Below are 14,761 nucleotides of genomic sequence, written 5' to 3'. Positions count from 1 at the left end.
GCCAAAGCCACCCCCGTAGAGAGGGACCTAAGGGTTCATTTAGGACAAAGTGGGACCATCATCTCCCTCTAAGCTCCTGGCCAGGTGGCGAACTCTGTCCACCCCACCTGAGCCTTCATGTGGCAGGTGCCTGTAGAGTCACATGAGACTTAAACGCACGACCCCATCATCTGACACACAGAAACCTGAATTTCTGGAGATAAAAGTACCCGGGGGAATTAGTGGAGATTGGAAAGACCTGGGTACGAGGATGGAAAGTGTCTTTCGGAGCTCACAGGGCTGGCCCTGGCGGTCCACCTCCTGATGAAGATGCTTTAATAATCCTGGGACTTCTCTGTGCAGGGGGCACCCCTGATGAGTTGGCCTGGCCTAGGCCTTCTGTTGACCACAGGTCAGGGTTTCCCCTCCTGCCAGGCTGAGGAGAGGCGGACTAGCAGGGCTGGGTCCACGGAGACAGCGCTGGAGGGACAGCTTTGGGGATGAGCTGCTTGGGCCCGGGTGGGCGTGGGGAGAGGCTTGGTTTGGGCTTGGGGTGTGTTCCGTACCCTCCCGCTGCGTTTCCCTCACAGACTAATAAATCCGCAGAAACACAAATGGTGTGGGTAGAACTTTGGCCCTTTGGGCTTGGGGTGGGACAGCAAGGACTGGGGACTTTCTGCCACTGAAGGCCTTGTTGGCTGGCCCTCCAAGAATTTGGGGCTGATAAACCCAAATTTGGGTAAGCAGGTAAAGTCGCCGTAGAGCAGGCTGCGGCTGCCCCTGACAGCTGTGATGAGCGGGAGCCCCCGGGAGGAGGCCTACGTGGCAGGGCAAGGGCTGGGGTGGCCCTGGGGTGGCCCTGGGGCTGGCGCCTGGGGATGCCTGAGTGCCATGGAACCTGGTGCCTGCTGCGGCCCTGGCAGCACCCGCCTTCCCACCCACACCCATGGAGAGGCTCGGCCCACCCTGTGACTAGCCCAGTGGGCTCTCCCGGGGTGACCCCAAAACCAAAAAGCACAATCAGGAGATCAAAGAGTGAAGGTTTGTTAGTCACCAGGTGAGGAGCGAAGCAGTGTCTCTCTGGGCAGAGACGGCAAGGGACTCTGGGGACAGAGGTGCCTTTACCCACTGGAGAGACCGTCACAGGTAGAGGCAGCGCTTTCCTGCGCATGGGCAATTCCCAGCCGACTTCATACGCTGAGCACTTAAAAATGGCGGTGGGGTGGGGGTGGGGGTGCCCTGGTGGAGAATGTGTAAAGAGGAGTTGGGTGGCATTGGCTGGTTTAAACCAGTCCCTTCTGGTTTTCTCATCTGAAAAGAGCAATTTAAAGGGGTGTTAGCCATCCTGAGGGGCAACAGCCCCCCAGCCCGAGCACAGGCCCCAAAGTTCGTGCCCAGCAGCTGACAGCCGCCTGTGGAGCACCCACCCGCGTCTTCCAGAGCCCCCCGTTTCCTCCTGAGGAGTAAAACGCAGAAACACACCCAGGGCAGCTGCCAGGTGACAGGAGGGGCCACCACAGCTTCCCCACGGCTGCCCTGGCCGCCCAGTACTTCCAGTCTCCCAGCGCCCCCTCACGTGCCCAGGTCTTGACAGGCTGAGGGCACCCTGCTCCCCCAGGGGAACCATCCCGCGAGGAGGCTGAGGACATCCACACAGGCTCCAGGGGACTTAGGGTCCCCCTGTGCTCCAGCTGGTGTGGATGGGTCAGCTGGACGGCAGGAACCCCAACCCCACCACGTGGATGGGGGTGGCGCAGGCTAAATCCCCAAACGCCATCCACCTGCGACCTGGCAGAGGACACCATGAACCACTTTCCTCCAGCGTCCAGCACGTCACCAACTCAGTGGCTCCGAGTCACACACAGTCATCTCACTGGGCCAATGTCACTGGGCCAATGTCGGGGTGTCTGCAGGGCTGGCTCCTGCTGGAAGTGAGATCCCCAAGAAAAGCAAGACCCCGGAGGATCTAGGGAATGAAATCGTCCCGGGGCAGGAGGCAGGCAAGCGGACTTACGGGGTTAACAGACGCCCCAGAAAGTTAGGAATTCCTAGTGGGCCCGCCTTCGAGGCTGTAAAATTAAGATGATGGCCCTGGAGACGGGGTTGAAAAGCCAGCAGGGCCTTCAAGGACCCGGTGGCCGGCAGAGACACCAGGAAGCCGCAGCCGAGAGACAAGTCATTAAAATCACACCCACGGAGACAGGTCACAATCTGTCCTGCTCTGAAGACAATCCTGGGGACTCTCCCAGGAGGGAGAGGCAGGCTGAGGTGAGGGGCAGGAGCCTTGACGTGCAGCCCAGTTGCCAGAGTGGCCTTTGGTACTTTATCGCCTAATGAATCACACGGAGGCAGCGACTGGAGATGGCGTGAGACCCGGGCTCCGGGAGACGTGGCCAAGAGTTCGGGCGCGACTAAACCCCACTCCACCTGCGACGACGTCGGGAGTCAGGACCCTGCCTGTACACCTTTGTCCTTTGTTTGATGGCCTGGGCTTTCTGTCCCCATGGGCTACCTTGAGCATAAGAGGAGGCTTGTCATCTGACTCTGACAAGACACGGAGTTGGTGGGACGCTCCGGAAGGAACTTGATCCCCCCTTTTCCATCCCCTACAGGTGCCACCCACAGGTGGCTCCTTCCAGGTGTCCCCTGGCTCTTCTCTCATCCACAAGGGCCTGGGGACCACAGGGGGCCTGCAGGGCCAGCCGGCTCCAGCCAGCTCCAGCCTTTGAGCAAATCTACAGCCTTACAGTCCTCCTTGCTGGGGCGGTGACCTGCACAGATTCCTGGGATGGGGGCGTGGACATCCTTGGAAGCCATTACGGGGCCTTCCCCAGGCAGCCGGGCCCCAGTGGGTCTCTGGTCTCCATGAGTCGGACCCCACAGTGGCCCTCTGGAAGCCCGCATGGCCTCCCAGGGAGCTTCCTGGACTCGGCAGAAGAAGGGGCGACCCGCGGGCCCTGCCTCCAGGGCTCTGCTCAGCCTCAGGTGAGGCTGGGCCGAGACCTGGATCCCCCTGGCGTGGCACTGGGAGCTGCCCCATCAAACCTGGGGACAAGGGCGACCTCCATCCTCCACTGCCTTCCCAGACAGCTGCCCGGGCCACACTGCCTGGTCCCTTCCAGGGCCTTCAGCCCCGAAGCCACCCGGCCGACCCTCGCTCCCCTGCCAGCTGGCCGCAGGCTTACCAGCGGCACACGTGACCCCTCCAAGCCTTAGTGTCCTCCTCTGTGAAGTGGGCACAGTGACTGCCTGCCTCCCAGAGCTCACCTGGAACTTAAATAGGGTAACGAGGGACGTGGTAGTGGCACACCTAGTGTGGCCCATAGTAAGCGCTCAGCAAACGATGGCCTCCTTGGGCCATGTCTGTGAGGGCGCGCCCCAGGTCCTGTGTTCTCATGGGCAAAGACCCTTCCAGACCCAGACATCAGCTGTGGGGGCCAGGGAAGGGGGCCTGACTCCCAGGCCACATCCTGCTGGCCTCAGTGGCTTGGGACTGAGCCTGGAGGCGGCTCTGGCTGTGCAGGAAGCGGGGCCTGGCCTTCTACCTGGTTCGCAGCTCTGGACGGCAGGAGGAACAAGTCACTGTGGGCCTCCGCAGGAGATTGCCCAATTCCGAGGCCTCAGGAGGCCTCCAGCCGCCCTGCAGGGAGGGAGGGGGAGGGGCCTCCCCAGCCTCCCTGGTGCCTCTATAGATGGGGACACGAGGCACAGAGGAGTGACACAGAGGAGTGACAGCACTCCCCAGCCTCCCTGGTCCCTCTATAGATGGGGACACGAGGCACAGAGGAGTGACAGCACTCCGCTGGTCACAGAGCTGGCGACCTCTGCAGCCTGGGCTCTCCCCCCACGCGCTAGAGGAATCTCCTGGAAGCTCTGAGGACCCAGCTGACCAGGCCCCTCCCTGACGTTCTGCCTGGACATGGGCATCCTGCACCATGTGGCCCGGTGACTTTGACGTCAGACCTAGAGGACCCCCTGTTCCCCGAGGCACCTCTGACTTCCCTCTTCCTCCCTTAGGTCCCTCCCCCGACCCCCGACCTGGGATCAGCAGCTCAGGAGCCGCGCTCTCCCTTTTCTGGGGCTGCTGGGGCCGCCGTGGTACCTCCGCAACCAGAAAGTCCCAGTGGCATAAAAACTGGCTGGGAGCCTGGCTCCTAAACGCAGCGCGCGCGATTTCCCCCAGCGTGTGCTAGAAGGCAGATTCCAGGGCCCCAGGCCTGGGCACCCGCAGGCTGCCAGCCCCCGGGGGCCCAGCCACATCTCCAGCTAGTTCTGTTCACTGTGGCAAAACATCTGGAGGGGGTGGGCGCTGTCACAGTGTGCCGTGTGCCACCCCTCGGCTGTTGTTGGACCATCTCTTACAAAGAATGGAGGGGACTGTGCCCCCAGCAGGAGGGATTTGCAGGAGGCACTGTTGAGAAAGGCAAGACGCAGAGGGGCATGTGCCACGTGAGGTGGGCGTGGCCTCAAAGCCACCCTGCCCCATGCGTGTCCATGCGTGTGTCAGCCTGTGACTCTGCCATGTGTTGCCAGCGTGGGGATGGCAAGGGAGGCAGAGAAATGAAAGGAGGGCGTGACGTGGGCACCCGGGTCATTGCGCGGGCTGTGTCCATGCGTAAGGGATCGCTGGGGCTTTTGTTTTTTATTATTCTCTTGGTGCTGGGGATCGAACCCAGGGGTGCTCCACCACTGAGCTACACCCCCAGCCCTTTTTACTTTTATTTTTTTTATTTTGAGACAGGGTCTCTCTAAGATGCCAAAGCTGTCCTCAAACTTGGGATCCTCCTGCCTCGGCCTCCCAAGTGGCTGGGATCACAGGCCGAGGTCCTAGAAGAGCCTTTAAAACTAATAATAAATAAAATAAAAATGACCTGCGCTTTGGGCAGAAGACTGTGGCCACAGTTGGAAATCAAGGAGCAGGGACAGCGGGGACAGGTGAAGCGCGGAGAGAGCATGAGGGACAAAATAGTCCTGACATCCTGGAGGCCACCGTGGAGGCCCGTCCTGCGTGGAGCTCACCTAACTCAAGTTCAGGGAATCCCAGGACAGAGGTGAGCACCCTGCAGGAAATGGACGGGTGAGCCGGGAGCCACGGAGGACCCACTTCAGACAGCGGTCAGGGACGCCTTTTGAGGAGGTGACAACTTGGACTGAATCGAGGGACTGGAAGGATCCAGGGCGTAGATCCGCTGGTGCCGACACATGGGTGAGGGGTGGCTGGACGTGTTCTAGAACTTACCAGGGCTTCTCGGGCAGCCATTGGATGGTGGCGGGTTGGGCCAGCAGGTGGCCCCCGCGACGAGCTTGGCGGTCACTTGGTGAGAGCCACCGACGGGCCCACACTTTTTAAAGGACAGCTCCATGTAAGGTTTGGGGGTGAGGGTGGGATGGGAGCCGGAAGAGGTGACGTGTCAAGCTGTGCACTTTGTGTGGAGCGGCCGTGGACAGACAGGAGGTGACAGGGAGGGGTGCAGGCCACCCAGAGCCACTCGTGGATTTCATGACCCCCAGTGGTCTCTACGCTGTTTCTAGGTGACCAAAGGCAGAATCATGGAGGGAAACCAGGGTCCCCAGCACCGGTCTCTGCAAACAGATCATTCCAGACTCGGGGTCCTGTGGGTGGCCCTTCCCAGCCCCTCTGCTGCATTTCGGGTTTCCCGTGTCTGTCCTCGCTCCCACTCTGCCTCTGGATGTCGCGCCACCGTCGGGTGGCGTTGGAGGGTCCCCACCGCAGGCCGCTCCCTGACCCGCCTGGTGAGTGTCGTGCCCCAGGGAGGTCACCGTGGTGCCTTCTGTCTCACTGCCACGTGCTTTTCCACTTTATGAATGGAACTTACTACGCACAACTGATTTGTGTAATTTTCTGTCCGTGGATATTGGGATGTTTCTGTTTCACTGCAGAAAAAACCAGAAGCCGTGCCCCTGGATGAGCTCAGGGACAGAGCCGTGCCCAGCACACGTGAGGCCCGGTTCCGTCCCGGCCCTGAAATGAGGCTTTTTTAATGCCGCCTTCCCAGGAGGAGGTTCCCGGAGGAGGCTCCTGGTGCGCACATTCACCAGGCCCCAGGACACTTGTCCAGAAGGTTCTCCTTGGACCACAGGAGAGCGAGGCTGTGGGAGGGCAGGGGGAGCAGGCGGTTTGGGAGGGAGCACCGCCCCAACTGCTCTGCACCTGGACGCAGGACACTAGGGGCTCCGCCACAGTCCAGGTTGGCCCCTGGCTCAGGCCAGCAGCGGGAGGTGGCCCAGGGGGCGGGTGAGTGGGGCGGGAGGCTCTGTGCCCCACCGTCTCTCAGGACCCAGGCTGATGGAGTCCCCCAAGTGTGGCTTCCCCTCAGCCCTCAGCAGGGAGGGGATACACCCCCTGAGACAGCCCGGGGCCAGAGGGGGCCTGTAGCTCAGGGGACACAGCAGGACACCAGGGGCTCTGGGAAGCGAGGCCTGGGCTAGGCAGCCGCCGCCCACGGTCAGACACACTCTGCACAGGGGACGGGTTTGTTCTTTGTAGATCCACAGGTGAAAGAAGGGGGACAGGGCAAGTCCCCTTTCTCAGGAGAAGGCGTCCCGGGTCTGGCTTGCTCCTTCTCTTCCTGTTATTCCGTCCTCGTCCTCCGGGCTGAGGCTGCTGCCCCACCCCGCCCAGCCCCACCCCGGCCCATTAATGCTGCAGCTCTGCTCTGTGGCCCCGGCCCAAAGCCTCAGTAAGTAGCTTCCTGGAGAGAGATTAATGAGTCAAGGGCTCCGTCAGTGCAAGCAGACACACACACACACACACACACACACACACACACACGGCCCCCATTTGGGGAAGTGCCTCTCCGTCTTTCCTGCTTCTCTGTGTTGCGGGCAATGAAGCAACAAATGTGCAACTGGGTCCCCGTTGCAGAAGCAGGAGCAGGTGCACTGCCAACCTGTACCTGCCCGTTCTTCACGAGCGAGAGCCTTGCAGGTGGGGGTTGGTACTGGGAGCCACCTCTCAAGGACACTCTTCTTGAATTCATTAGATGCTTATTGAGCACATATGTGTTCCCCAGGAAACAAGTGGCAAAGGCTGAAGCACAGATCAGAGACTGCCAGGATGTGCTTCTTGGCTCTGCTGCTTGCCAGCTGTGTGACCTTGGACAAGTTACTTAACCTCTCTGAACTTTACTCTCCTCTGTTGGTAAGAAGGGGAGAGTAATAGCACAGATCTCCGGGAATTGCTGTGGGCAGTGCTTGGCACAGTACCTGGCACCCCGTGAACTGCCACTACAAGATGGGGGAGGACACACCATGAAGTCACTTGCCCCAGGAAACTAAAAACACAAATGCGTTTGGCTCCGAAGTCTCAGCTGCTCTGCACGCCACCCAAGGAGCCTCTCACTCACTTTTTCTTGATGATAAACTTTTAAGTCACAGTTAGACACTTAGGAGGACTGGCTACAGGAGGTTTGTGTGTCCCCTGGTTTCCACCGCAGTGTGCCAGCACCACTCCCCTGGACTGAAGACAGGGTGGACGGGTTTCCACAAGGCCAGGGGCAGGAGGTGGGCTCTCTGTTCCCCCAAATGTGTCCCCAATCCTGGGGTCCAGGTCTGGGGGCCCTGGTTTCCTGCATCTCGTTACTGTGTTGGTGAGGTGACCTGTTTCTGATAGGCTGTCGGGGGCGAGAGTCACCCCCAGAGTTCCCTGAAAGGCGGGCACCTTGGAGAAGCCCCCGAGCCAGCCTCTGAAGCAGCTCTGTCTAGGAAGAGCTTAAGGCCAACATGGAAGCCAGCCCACGTCCTCTTTGAACCTTTCTTGGGTCTTTCAACGAGTCTCAGTGTCCTGAGAAACTGCACCTCGGCCTTAATCATCTTAATCTGAAAAACCTCCCTCCGGGAAGTCACCGCTGCCCCGGGCAGTTCCCAGGGCTCCTGCAGGCAGGGCCCTGAGCAGGCTGGGCAGGCCCGGCACAGAGGAGTGGTTCTCTGAGTGCCACTGAGCCAGAGGGTGCCGGCAGCTCAGCATCACATCTGGGTATTGTCCATTTATTTAACCATTTCCCAGATGTGTCCTCAAGGGAGTTGAATGTATTCAGAAAATGGACGATTAAAAAGTAGAGAACAATAAAGGCATCAGGCAGGGAAGATTTCCAAGAAATGAAGTCCATGGGAAAAAAGCAAGCACATATGTGACGGCGAGGACCGACCTATGGCATGTGGGCAAACCCAGAATTTGGACCTGAGTTTCCCAGCAACCAATGCAAAAAGGGTAGCAGAGTTGCCCTCCAATTCTCATTCTCAAAGGGGGTTGGTGTGCAAAGTGACCTCGCCCTATGTGGGCCTCTGTAAGAGGCCGCGGAGCAGCAGGCTCCTAACGCCGCTTACCGTGTACACTCCCGAGAGACCTCCCGTGGCTCAGCCTCGGGCTGCTCGGCTGCACAAGGACGGGGCGCCCACCTTCGGGGTTATTTCAGGACCAGAGTGCACCAGGCAGAAGCAGGGCCCACACACTTCCTTCCTCTATTTTCCACCCCTGCGGGATTAGTGGTTCACTTGTCCTCTGCAGGCAGCTACTTGGCCCTCGCACCCAATAGGAACACAGTTTGCCCTACTGTGTGTCCAGCTCGGTCGTAGACTCTGGGGATTCAGAAGCAACAGATGGGGATCCCGCGGGTGGAGGAGCTCACAGGCGGGTGGAGGAGCCAGCGGCAAGAGGGGACGCCATGATAATAACTCGGACAACCCGAAGCTGCTCAACTGCCACATGTCACCGCTAACCTGAGGTAGGACGCCCCCCCCCCCAGCAAAGCAGCAAGACAGCAACCTGGGGACACAGCGTCCGTCCCTGTGCAAAACCATGGCAAACTGAGTTGTTAAAAAAGATACAATATTGGGTGACCTCATGAGATTGACCTTGTCAGACCTCATGAGATGGACCCCAAACTCTACCTTAGAAAGATCAATTCAACAGAGTAAGAGAGAAGAAAAATACGTGACCATCTCAACAAATTGTAAAAAAAAAAAAAAAAAAAAAAAAAAAAAAAAACCAGCAGCTAAAATTGCCACTTGTGATTTTAAAATAGGCCTAGAAAAGAACATCTTTAACCCAGTACAGACTGTCTACCATAGCGGTTCTCAAAGTGTGGTCCCTGGACCAGCAGCATCAACACCACCGGGGAACTGGTGAGAAAATCCTTAGGCTCCACCTGGATCGTCTGAGTCAGAAACCTGGGGAGGGGGCAGTGATTTGGGTTTTTGAAAGCCCTCTAGGTCATTCTACTGCTACTAAAGTTTGAGAACCACAGATCTACAAGAAACCCACATGGTTACCAAACCCAAGGCCATTCAGTCGCTGTCCAAAAAGCGCCCAGTGACTCCAGGACACGTTGGAGCCACGTGTTCCGGAGAAGACGGTGGGCTTATATCCTAAAGACCATCTTAACTGAAAACAGGTGTTGGGGTTGAGGTTCAATCCCTAGCCATCCCCCCACCCACACACATACACAAGCATTGGCAAAACAGTTTTAAGCTCCTTTTATCTTTAGGAGAAATGATTCAGGAAACCTCAGTAGCCAGTAATCTGTTGATTTGCATCAGTCTGGAAAAGGGAAGAAAGAGATTAGGGAAATTTTAGGTAAATCAGTCTTGTGCTGCTAGTTTAAATGATTCACAGGAGCGGTTTGCTCAGGGCAACATCGGATTTTTCTAGTAAAGGATAACAGAAGTGTGGCTATGGCACCAAATATCACACTAGTGATAAAATGTTCAAACCATTCCTTCCAGGACAAGAATGCTCTCGTTATTTATATTCAGCATTGAACAGAAGATTCTTTTGCCACTGAACTTTAATATTAGAAAGGAATTATTATATAGTTAGAAAATTCCGAAGGATCACCAAACTACAAGAATTAACAGGAGAGTTTAGCAAGACCCTTACTATAAAGTCAACATACAAAAATCAATCCTATTTCCACCTACCAAGAAGAAACGGAAAATGACAAACCTTAAATATAACACAATAGCATCAAAAAGTGAATAATAAAAAGCAAATAAATATTAACAAAAATGTGCAAATTCTTCATGGAAAAGATCTCATTAACAGAGGTAAACCATGTTCATAGATGGAAGACTCGATATTGAAAAGATGGCAATTCTCCTCAAGATCCACAAGGTAAAGTAAACCCAATCAGAATCTCTGCAAGGGTGTGTATGTGTGTGTGTGTGTGTGTGTGTGAGAGAGAGAGAGAGAGAGAGAGAGAGAGAGAGAAACATTTACAGGCTGATTCTAAAATTTACATAGACGTATGGAGAGCTGAGAATAGCTACATCCCTCTTGAAGAAGGAAAGGTGAGAAAGCTTGCTCTACCAGGTAACAGGGCATATTGTAAAAGTTTATGTGATTAAGATACTGCATAACTAGCCAGGCGTGGTTGTGCACACCTGTAATCCCGGCGGCTCCGGAGGTTGAGACAGGAGGGTGGCGAGTTCAAAGCCAGCCTCAGCAAAAGTGAGGCACTAAGCAACTCAGTGAGACCCTGTCTCTAAATAAAATACAAAATAAGGCTGGGGATGTGGCTCAGTGGTTGAGATCCTCTGAATACAATCCTCAATATCCCCCCCAAATAATGCATAGCTTATACAGAAATATAAAAATAATTCAATTACACGGAACAGGGGGACAGACGTCTTATTATGAGTAATAGGAGTTGTCTATGAATCCTGTATATTTGTCTGTCTTCTCTTACTTGTCTAAAATATACTGTTTCTCACTCTGTGGCTTATATTTTTACTCTGTTAATCTATCTTTTCATTCGAAGACACTCTTTGTTTTAATGTAGTCTACCATTCTTTTTATAAAAAAAAAATTAAAATATCTTTATTTTATTTTTATGTGGTGCTGAGGCTTGAACCCAGTGCCCCGCGCATGCCAGGCGAGCACTCTACCACTTGAGCCACATCTCCAGCCCCTGTTCTTTTCCTTTATTATTTTACTCTTTTTGAACCAATATTTGGGATATATAAACAACTCCTACCATTCGATAAGCACAAGAAAAGAAAAGGGAACAATCAAATAGAAAAATAAGACCAGCCTGGTACAGGTGCAGCCCGGTGACCTCAGCTACTCAGGAGGCTGAGGCAGGAGGATCACAAGTTGATGACCAGCCTGGGCAACTTAGAGAGACTCTGCCTTCAAATAAAAAGGGAGACAGCTGTGGATCAGTGATAAAGTGCCCCTGGATTCAATCCCCAGTACTCCAAAATAAATAGACAGACAGACAGACGAGAAATGGAGCTCAGATGTAGAATGCTGGCCTAGCACATGCGAGGCCCTGGATTCAATTCCTAATATTGGGGGGGGGGGAGACAAATCTTTGACTAGTCCCTTCACAAAGTAGGAAACACCGTTTTCCAATAAGCCATTATTCAACCTTTTTAGTCATCAAGGAAGTCCAAGTTGAAGCCATAATGATATACTAGAGCATGCTCACCAGATAGGCAAAAATGCATACATACATACAGTAGAACTGTTGCTGACGGTATGGAGCCACTGGAACCTTATAGTTACTGATGGGGATGAAATTGATACAACCACTGAAAAAGCTGTTTGTTGCTACCCAGTAAAGTTGACAATGTCCACACCCTATGTCATAAATTCAACTCCTAGAGAATTAAATAACTCCTCATGTTGTACCCTAGGACACAGGAATATTCCTAGCAACACTGGTCATATTATCTAACAACTGGAAACAATGCCCATTTCTAGTAGGACAGAAAACTAAATTGTCTCATATTCATATGATGGGATGTCAGACAGTAATGATGATGAACAATTTATAGCCCACACATCAACATGGATGAATTTCACAGTTTGAGTAAAAGAAACAAGACACCAAGGAACAAAGTGTGCTTCCTTTTATGTAAAGACCACAAACACAAAGGCAAAACTAAACAATAGTGTAAAAATCATAAAGCAAACAAGGGAATGATGATCACAAAGGTTTGCATAATTGTTCATTCTGAAGGCAGGGGGAAGTGGTCAGGGACATGCCCAAACATCTTCAAAGACACGGAAGGCTTTCAGTTTCATTAGCTGGCTGGCATTTACGTGGTGTTCACTTTAATATTGTTCCTGAAAGTGCACATATGTTTACATGCTCCTCTGGACGTTTGATACACATTGCAATTTTAAGAGATGCACACTGATATAAAGGCACCGCGGGATGCACACGTGAGTGGGTCAAGTTACTCAACACCACTCATACTGGCCAGTCCACGAGGAGATCCTGGCCTCCTGCAGGCAGAGAACTATGCAACCCAGGAGGAGGGGTGTTGGGGCGGGTGTGTGGGCCAGGTGCTGGAAGCTCAGGGAAGGGCAGGACGCCCGCACACTGATAAGCAGACCCTGATGCCTCTGCCAAGCCACCTCCTTCTGGAAGAGTCCGTGAGAGCCTGTGGGTGTAGGGCAGCTGTGTCAATGAAGCCTCACCTGCCTCCTGGCCAGGGCAGGTGGGCGGGCAAGGGGAAAGAGGAAGGATGAGTCACCAAGGGAGACTGAAGCCAGGAGCGTCAGAGTGGCTCCCCAAGTCCGGCTCCAGGGGTCCCTATACAGATGCCCCTGTGGCTTTTACAGGTAGACGTTCCTGGCTGGCTGCTTCGCACGGGGTGGTGACTCCCCCTCATTCTGCAGCAGGTTGCATGGGTGCCTGCCCTTGCTCCCCATATCCCCTCCTTCTTCAGCACATGGAGACCCAGCCTCCAAGTTCCAGCTCCTGCATTCTGTGCCTGGGGCTTTCTCAGGCCACCAAAGTCACTGACCAAGGTACCAGGGAACGAGGACCTTCAGGAGCGGCTCCCACCAAGGGCCGCAGGGAGTGGGTGTATCCACACCCCGGCTCCCTGACTCCCGCGCTCCACCCACCTCCCAGCACTGCCCAGCGGGATGAGCTCCAGGTGCCCACAGGTGCTAACCAGCCCGACAGCTCAGGGCACCCACTTCTCCCCTTCCTGGACGGCCTCCGCTCCCCGTGGGGTGGCCTGCGCCTCCCGAAAAACCCCCTCGCTTCCAACTCCTGTTCCAGACTCCTCCCGAGGGAGATGAAGGACATTAGCTGGGTCAGAAAACAAGGCTGCCATCCTGTTCTGCATCGACTTGCCCGTCCCCTGAGTCAGTGACAGCCCCTCCCTGCCTCAGTGTCCTCGTCTACAAGGAAAGGGAAGCTGAGCGCATCCCTGCGCCTCCCTCTGATGTGCTCCCTCTCTGATGTGTCTGTGCTGGCGGATCCTCTGTGCCAACAGGGCTGGGCCAGGGGACCCAGCTATTTGGGCGAACACCAGTCTGGGCGTGGCCGTGAAGGGGTCTTTATGAGACGAACATTGAAATCAGTAGACTTTGAGTCCCACAGATAACCCTCCATGTGTACTGAGCCTTGTCCATTCAGGCAATGGCTTTAAGGGAAGAAAGACTGACATCCTGGGGTGGCGGGGGGACTCCCGGGAAGACGGCCTTGGACTCCCGCTGCAACACCACCTGGGTCTGCAGCCTGCGGGGAGCAGACGGTCTCTGTCTCTCTCCACACACAGACAGAGCTCAACAGGTCCTGACACCAATGTCCATGTGCACGTATCTATCCACCCATACGCAGCAGAGAGATATTTCCTCTGGGCGCTGTCTCTCTGTGTCCCCGCTGCCTGCCTCATCTGCAGATGTCTGTTGAATGCATAAAAAAAAAACAGAGACTCTGGGGTCTTTGACCCCCTTCCCCAATTACCTAGGCAAGCCTGCGGTTCTGTCTTTGCAGACGGCTAGGTCTGGACTGTCATCCTGGTCTCTTAGGTGGGGGGTTCCGTCTCTCACCCTCTCTGAGCCGCAGTTTCCTTGCCTGTAAAATGACACGGACAGCCCCTTCCGCTGGGGCAAATGCGAGGATTCTGAGAGGAGACGCAGGCCGCCCGGCTGTGGTGGGAGAAGACACGGCTCCCAGGGACATGACTCAGGACGTGACAGAAAGGAATTTCAGAGCGTGTCCGTCAAAGGCATGGACAGGTTTAGTGGGGAAGGTAGATACGGATACAAAGGAGGATGGGGCGCCTCCCGGGGGACAGAGCAAGTGTGCCCTCAGGGAGAAAGCGCCTCCGTCCACAGGGAGAGACAGCAGCCCTTGGAGGGCAGTGCTGGGGGCTGGACTAGCAGGGAGGCAGGGGGCCGGGGATTGGCTCAGAGGGAGAGCGCTTGCCTGGCAGCCACAAGGCCCTGGGTCGATCCCCAGCGCCACAGAACAAAAACAGAGCCAGGTGTGGCGGCAGCTCCGGAGGCTGTGGCAGGAGGATCACAAGTTGGAGGCCAGCCTGTGAAACTCAGTGAGGTTTTAAACACTTAGGGACACCCGGACTTAAAAAGGGGCTGGGACCTGGCTCAGGGGTAGCCCTGGGCTCCGTTCCCAGTGCCCAAGCCGACAAGCACACACCCCGAGGCGGAGGCAGGGAGAGCTACACATCTCACCCAGTTTCCCTGAACTTGCACACGGTGCTGACGCTCCTGGGCTTGGCGCTCAGGAGCCACAACCTCCTGGATGCTTTCTGCGCTTCCTTTGAAGCTCAGTGTCTCCCCTTTGTTCCCAAATTCCTATCTCATAGCCTGGAGCCTGCCCAGAGCCCAGCGGGCCTTAGCCAACGCTCCTGACCAGGATGCAGATAACAGCGCTGCAATATTCTCTGCACAAGACACGGAGGAAAGACCCCGCTGGGCCGCCTGTCTGAAGTCCGCATGTCCCTAAGACCCGGGAGAGGGCCGGGAGCCTGCCCTGCGGTGCACCCACAGAAA

Source organism: Callospermophilus lateralis, chromosome 7 (genome assembly GCF_048772815.1).
Source record: "Callospermophilus lateralis isolate mCalLat2 chromosome 7, mCalLat2.hap1, whole genome shotgun sequence".
Classification (NCBI taxonomy): domain Eukaryota; kingdom Metazoa; phylum Chordata; class Mammalia; order Rodentia; family Sciuridae; genus Callospermophilus; species Callospermophilus lateralis.
Note: the sequence above shows the minus strand (reverse complement) of the source record.